Genomic DNA, 8,128 nt, shown 5'->3' on the forward strand with positions numbered 1-8,128 from the left:
GGCAGCGAAATCAGCAAGTGGCCCCAAGGTCCTGAGCTGTTGGGTTGGTGGATCCAGGGGCGGCATCCAGTTTGCTCCTCCTTATGGCTGTTGGCTCTCTGTTGAGTTGCATTGGGTGGGTCTAGGGTGACCAGATGTCCCGATTTTATAGGGATAGTCCCGATTTTGGGGTCTTTTTCATATATAGGCTCCTGTTACCCTCCACCCCATCCCGATTTTTCACACTTGCTGTCTGGTCACCCTAGGTGGGTCATTGGCTGGTGGTCGAACAACCAAGCTGGAATGGTGGTGGGTATCAATAAAGGTTTCCCTGGTGTATCCAGCTCTGGGTGCAGGGTGGACCAGGGCATCTGTCTCTGGCAGGAGGTAACGTTGTTGGCTGAATGCAGTGAGGCTCTAAACTCACCCTCAGGCCTGGCTGGCTGGATGTTGGGAGGTAACATGATATCTTTTGAACACCCCTGCTGATCAATTCCTACATTTCCAGGAATGTTCCAGGCATTGATGGGCAGAACCCTACTGGTGTGGGGGAAAATTAGAAAACCTGGAAGGGAGAAATGGGAGATAGAGTCCCTGGCTTCTGGTCAGCAGAGCCATCAACTTCAACCGTCTCTGGAATTATCTGTAGATCAAAGAACCAGTTGATGGCAGAAATTAACCACTTCCAGCCTACCACCACCCTCCTCCCCATCTCAACGATGCTCAATCCCCCAAATATTATAGTGCTGTGCCAACTCTGCTATGGTTAAGTTGGAGAACAGCTTTCTGTTTGAAGGGCCACTCTTCAAAGTGCTCTAAAATCCTCACCTTTAATCAGATTGCTTTGAAATTTGCTGTGCCTTGTGGGGGAACGGGGTGGGATGAATGGTCCAAATGTGAGGTCAGTTGACCAAAGCGATCTTGAGATACAACCCTCTCCAAAAAAACAGTGTTTTGTCATGATGAGAGAGTGCACCATTGATATTTGGTTTTGGGTGGTTATTTTCCTGAAACTAGGGTTCTGCTCCTGCCCCAAATACCCTGAAAATGTTGACACCTGAATGACTGATCTTCCAGAGAGAAAGAAATAGAATGGTGAGGAGGAATGGGGGGGACACACAGAGCCCCTGGCATGGGGTTGCAGAGGCCCCAGCTGAGCTCTCCCCCTACCGTTGTCACAGGGGCATAACCCTGATGGAGAAGTAGCCCCTGCCTTGGCAGATCCAGAGGGTAGCTGAGTCTTGGCACTTGGATCTCAGCCCCCCAACACGCCCTGCCTCGGACCTTGGGGTGCTTGGACTCTGTAAAGGGGGGTGCATCAGGCAGCCTGGGGTCAACTCAGAGGGGTCCCCATGGGGTGAAGAGACCTACACACACACAGATGGCCAGGGCTCCCCCTGTTTTCAGCACTGGGGTGGGCTCTGCCTAAAGATGATTGACGGAGGGGAGGGGTGATCAGGGCTCCAGTTATGCCTAGTGCTGCACAGGTGTATCTGGAAACCAGACCCTGCCCCAACCAGCTCACAGTCTAAACAGACAAAGTTCTATCGTCTCCATTTTATACATGGGGAAACTGAGGCCCAGAGAGATGCAGTGCCCTCTCTGATCACACACGGCATCTGTGGTAGAGCCAGAGATAGAATCTAGGAGTCCTGGCTCCCAGCACCCCCTGTTCTAACCACCAGCCCCCACTCCCTTCCCGGAGCCCAGGCTAGAACCCAGGAGATCTGGCTTCTAAGCCCCCGGCTCTAATGCATTAGCCCAAATCCCAGAGCCAAGGACAGAACCCGAGAGCCCTGGCACTGAGCCAGCCCCTTCTGCTCCAACCCATTAGCCCCCACTCTCCTCCCAGGGCTGGAGATAGAACCCAGGAGTCCTGACTCCCAGCCTCAAACCCCTGCCCCCCACTGCCCCTCCCAGCCATTCACATCCTCAGCACCTGGGTAATTAGCCCTGCAGGGGAGCAAAGGATCTTACGCTGGCCTTGTTCTACTGCACCCCTGGCCGGTCATCGCTTTGACATGCAGGGCCCGGGGACATTGACCGAACTACTCACACTGTAGGCTGGCTGCAAAGCATTGTGGGTAGGGGAGCCCCCTGCCAATTGGCTGGAAATGCGGAAAGTCTTGGATGTGGAGGACAATGGGGGGGGGGCGGGGAAATTCTAAGTACAAGGAGCCGGCGCCCTCTACAGGGGAAAGGGCCCTGTCCCATTCCCTGCCCCTCCTGAGCCAGCCAGCCAGCCCCCTGCCCTGGGGCCAGATTGGAGCCAACACCCACCGGAGGGGTCATGTCCCCTCATGTCCCCTTCCCCAGACAGTTCACACACATCCTCAAACAATTTGGGATAGTAATTTCTAGCTAAAACACTCCATGATGGAATTCATTGACCCGCTTCTAGTGACTTGAATCCGGGTCACTCCAGATTTACACCGGGGTCACTGAGATCAGGATTCATCCCTATATTTTCCCACAACCCTCCCTTCACCCCTACAGGCCATCTCCCACGTAGTTATGGGTTTGTTTTAAACAAAAAACAGCCACTGCTTTTTCTTTGAAATTAATTTTCTTAGATCTGAAAGTCCAGCACAGTCTGACCTAAAGAAAAACAAACCCGAAACAAAACCCTCATTTTTTGTCTTTTGAAAGATAAAAAAAGACAATCGTTCCAACTTAAATAAAATATTACAACATAGAGACTTTAAAAAAAATAATTTACAAGTATCAGCCAGCCACGGGGGGGAATGGACCATCATTCTGCTTGTCCCGTTATCCTAAGTAGAAAACAAAAGGTCTCTCTCTGCTCTGCTAAGCGAGATGCTATAAAAGAAAATTCAATACAGACCCAAGCAGATCTCGTTTGGTTACTACCAAATCCACGGGATTCTGCAGGAAACACGTGTAACAGAGGAAGGTTTATGCAGTCGGTGTAACAGCACCGTGATGGTCCCATCTGTAGTTCTTTGCCATCGCTGGAGTCCGGTTGAGCCCAGGATATGAGCGAAACAAGGTGAGGGAAGGAAGAAGAAGATGTAGTTAGCTCTGAAGGAAGAATGGGGCTCCCTGGGTTTACCCCTAGTTTTTATCCAGGGTCTGGGAAGAAAGTGAGGGTTGTCACCGGCTCTTGCAAACCCTGAATTTGTTCCCCCAGCGGCTGTTGCTTTGGTTTGTATGTCAATGGATGTAGGGTGACCAGATGTCCCGATTTTATAGGGACAGTCCCGATATTTGGGGCTTTTTCTTATATAGGCTCCTATTACCCCCCACCCCCGTCCCGATTTCTCACACTTGCTGTCTGGTCACCCTACATGGATGACAGGGTTGACATTCAGGCTGCAGTTAACTGTTCCTGGGCAACTCCACCTGTCGACGCATTAATTCTAGATCTTAACCCGCTCACTCTCCGTTTTTCACTTGGAAACGCTTTTTTTCTCCACTCCCTTGCGACCAAGTCCCAGCTTCTGTCTCTCAAGGTGGTCTGTTAACTCTGCTTCCGACGCCAAGCCCTGTAATGCCAAATGATCTTTAACCACCCCTCGCGGCAATTGAGAAGCCTCCAGTTTCATTTCCTGGACTAACAGTTAACTTGACAAATGACTGGCAGCTGTCCCTAGGCTGCCTTGATCGCATGGCTCGCCAGGGCCGCCCTGAGGATTCGGGGGAGCTGCGGTGCTTGTACTCACCCGGCAGCGGTCCGGGTCTTCGGCGGCATTTTGGCGGCTGAGAGCCCTTCAGTCGCGCCGCGTCTTCGGGTATTTTGTTATTCTTCACTGGGTGAGACTCAAGCAATTTGATCCAAACGCCCTCCTGGGACCCAACTTTACCCCTCCGTGGGCTCAGGGCTCTACCCGTCCTTGGGCTCAGGGCAAACCCCCATTCCTGGCGGACTCAGGGCTCTGCAGGTCTGCGAAGCCATTTCCCAGTGGAAGAGCCTTCACACCGTCAATAGCCTTAAGCATGTACAAGTATTTATTAACAACAAATCAACAGAGCCCTCACCCAAAGCATCTTCTGCCCACCGCTCCCAATAAAGCAGACAGCTGTCTCCCGATGGCCTGTGGTCCTGTGGTCTAGGCTTCTACACAGTCTGGTCGTGCAGGGGTTAAAAAGTTCTAGCACCTTTGGTCTTGAGCTGCATCCTGGAGTTGGTTCCAGTGAGTTTGTTTTCTGACCCTCATCCTGACGAAGTGGGAATGTTCTTGTTTTCTCTGAATACGGTGTGGGTGCCTCAGTTTCCCCTATGCATTTCTGAAGTGGGACTAGGGGGTGTGATTGTTGCAGAGCCCTAGAGGGCAGGGTGATGCCCTCTGCACAGAGAATGGCCAAAACCCTGTCTCCTGGCAACCGATGGCCTGGGCCCCTCCCCTATGAAGTGCCAATTGAAGGTGTTGGAGAACAAAGAGATCAGGTGCCTCCTGGCCCAGAGACAAAGGCCAGAGGAGGGGCTGGAGGGGGCGGGGCTCAGTTGAGAGCTGGCTGGGGAGATGGGGAGGAGGCCCAGAACCTGGATCTGGATCTGGGCTCCCCACCCCCCCAAGATGGACCTGACTGTACCTACAAACTCTGTTTGAGACTCTGTTCCTGTTGTCTAATAAACCTTCTGTTTTACCGGCTGGCTGAGAGTCACGATGAATCGCAGGAATGGGGGGTGCAGGGCCCTGACTCCCCCACACTCCGTGAGACTCATTATATAGTTAAAATGAGACTCTCTCTTATCTTTGCCTTAACCAACTCTTTTACTTAAAGCACAGCTAGGCAAGAAACTCCAACCAATTATTTATACTCTACAGGGGTTCACAGGCCTAGCACAGCCCACTCCTTAGCTTTTCAGAGTTAATGAAAAGTTCTCAAGGTCCACTTGTCTTTGTGCTTCGTTAGTGGGGTACGCTGGCAATGGCGAAACCTCATACTTTTTATGATCAGGAAGAAGCTGCAGACATGCAAGGTTAGCTTGTCCAGTCTCCCGACTTGGTGAATATGGAGCTAGTAATGCTGCAGCTGATAGCTCAGTGGTTTGCACGCTGGCCTGCTAAATACAGAGTTGTGAGTTCAATCCTTGAGGGGGCCATTTAGGAATCTGTGGAAACACAAAACGAAAGTGTCAGGGATGGTATTTGGTCCTGCTAGTGAAGGCAGGGGACTGGACTCAGTGACCCAAGACCCCTTCCAGCTCTATGAGCTAGACATACCCCCATGTATATTTATTCATATTTTCTATCTGTCCACCTACATCAAAGCCGAATCCTCCTGACTCTATAGTTTTTGTTTCCAATTTATGGTGGCTGAACATACAAGACGGCTGCGGGTTGGGCTAGATCCATACACAGAAAGGCTGTGGGTCACGTCGAGTCCCGGCCTCTCGTTACAGGCGCACTGGGGTTCCTCACCGTCCACAGTTGGTAGGAGGTCACACCACTTGGTATCAGGCTGGGACACAAGTGTGAGGAAATGAAAGGTATGGAGCACGAACATCAATAGGTGTGTCCTAGACACGGTTCGGAAACAAACTGGTTGCAGGTTGCAAAGCCAGATCGCATGACGGGGGTTCTCGCAGGGCAGGAGCCCAATAACTAGGTCTGGGGTGAGCGAGGAGCACCCTCCCACAGGACCCACTCAAGGAAAACTCAAGACGTGACAAGGCTGCCCTCACTTCCTGGAGTACATGCCAGGAGGTATAACGGGTGGAGAGCCCCATGTGCCAGCCGAGTGCCAGAGGATCCATCCATCCCCCTGGTCATCGTCCAGGAGGTCTCCGATTCTGGTGGTGCCTGCCAGGACCAAACTCTGGCATGGAAAGGTGGAGTTGGGGCTGGGCCAGGAGTGTGTGGGGGGGTGAGCACCCACCGGCGCCAGGGAAAGTTGGCGCCTGTGACTTGAGGTGCTGTAATGAGCCAGCACATGGTGAGAGAGGGCCAGTGGGTGAAGGGAGAATAACACATTTCCAATTCACACTTCGGTTTCCCTACACAGCGCTCCCACCTGTGACGTCGGGAGGGGACGGGGCATCGCGATGCCAGACAGCGGAGAAGCAGGCAGAAGGGCAAGCGCAGGATTTCTGACTCACAGCTCGGCGATTGCACATAGAGGGCAAATTCCTCAGTCGCTGCTGGCAAGAAAGACACAGTTTGTTGGGGTCACTGAGCTCAGAACCCAGCCCTGACTCCACTGGCATCAGTGGGGTCACTCTGGATTTACCCCGGGGTCACTGAGATCAGCACACACACAATGGGGGCCCTGAGCTCTGTAGGAGCCAGGCCCTCACCCGCATAACTCACAATCTAAACAGACAAGACAGATCCAGGTTAGGGAGGGGAAACTGAGGCACAGCATGATTCAATGACTTGCCAATGGTCACACAGGTTGTTGGGAATTGAACCTAGGAGTCCTGGGATCCCGGGCCATAAGCACAAGAGAACTCCCCTGCTCTCCAACACCCAGCCTGGCTGATGTTTCTTTGAGGGCAGTGTGGCATAATTAGATTCTGCAGCACCTCAGTAGCTCTGAGCAGAGACCTGGCCACATTTCTCTCCATTGGATTGTTCACACTTGAAACTAAGGATGTCACCAGGCACATCGGTGTAAATTGAATTGCTGATCATTTTGGTCGATGAGGCAGGAGAAAGGCATGGGGGTGACACCAATGCAGGGAGGGGTAGTTGGAAGTTGCTGTGGAGACACTGAACAAGGATTCATGTCTATAATTTAACTCCTGTTGATTCTGAAGCCTAATGACAACCCTTTAAAATATCAGTTTTCACTCTGTCATTGCTGACGGGCTCAGCAGAGGGGTGGGAGTGGAGCCCATGTGTGGTGGAGGCAACTGGGAGCTGACACAGGGAAGTGAGGAGTGTTCCTATGTATAGTGTCAACCTATGTTGACTCTGGAGTCTAATGATGACATGTAACAATAGCAATTGTCACTCTTCCCCAGCTGATCATGCTAGTGGGGGTGGGAGTGGAAGCACCAGGGGAGGGGAAATGGGAACTGCTGCAGGGAAGAAGGGGGGATTCAACCCCACAGTTTAACTCTGCAGCCCAGTGAGGATGCTTGGAATCATTAGGGTTATTCATTTTTTTCAATCGGGGCAGCATGGAGACCCCAGCCAGGATCAGGGACCCCTCCAGTCGAGCGCTGCCCAGACCCCGACCAAGATCAGGTGCCCATCATGCCCGGCGCTGAACAGACCCCAGGGCACTAGATGGGCGTTCTCAAACTGGGGTCCGCGGAGCCAAGGGGGCCCTTAGAGACCGCACAGGGAGTCCGTGAAATAGCTGCAACTAGCCCGTGCCCGCACACTGCCAGTTAAGGTTCAGGGACAGACACCTTGCCAGTTTGGGCCAACGTTGCTGTGGCGGACCCGGTTACGGTTACAGAAGCCCGGAACGGGTCGCGACCTCTCCCAACACCACAGATTCATAGATGGGTGAAGCATCATTCTCTGCCGGAGTGGAGAACGATTTACACGTTTGCTTGTCACCCATCACACCAAGAGTAGAGACGCTCTGCTGTAAGAAGCAGGCACCTCCGTATCCCTGACCCGTGTGAGTGCTGTTCTAGTCTGTGTCTTAAAGCATCACTAAGGGTCAGTGCTTCTATGAAGCCCACATCTACTTTTGTCAATCGGTTTCTCGGCTGGGGGTGGGGGTGGCTGATTGACACTGCACTGGACAAGGAGCCTGCCACCAACAACAAAAGGTTGAGAACCTCTGCCCCAGCCCACCTGCTCTCCCCCCAACACACACACACCTGTGTAGCCTCGGGCAGAGGATTCCCACGGGTGGGTCCCCCTGCCCTGAGCTGGGGAACTGCATCTGGCTGAAGCAGCTGTTCCACCAGGACACCCAGGCTGGAGGGGGCCATCTAGGGTGACCAGGCAGCAAATGTGAAAAATCCGGACAGGAGGTGGGGGGGTAATAGGAGCCTATATAAGAAAGAGACACAAAAATCTGGAGTGTCCCTATAAAACCAGGACACCTGGTCACGCTAGGGCCATCCAGAGAGGGGGCCCCACCCTGCAGGAGGGCTCAGCCCATGGGGCAGGAGGCTGGCAGCGGCTGGAGGGAGGGAAGCCCAGGGGGAAAGGCAGGACCAGTCAGCGGCTCCAGCCTGCGCCCAGCTCCGCTTTCAGTTTCGTTTCCTTGGTACCCG

Source organism: Mauremys mutica, chromosome 4 (genome assembly GCF_020497125.1).
Source record: "Mauremys mutica isolate MM-2020 ecotype Southern chromosome 4, ASM2049712v1, whole genome shotgun sequence".
NCBI lineage: Eukaryota > Metazoa > Chordata > Testudines > Geoemydidae > Mauremys > Mauremys mutica.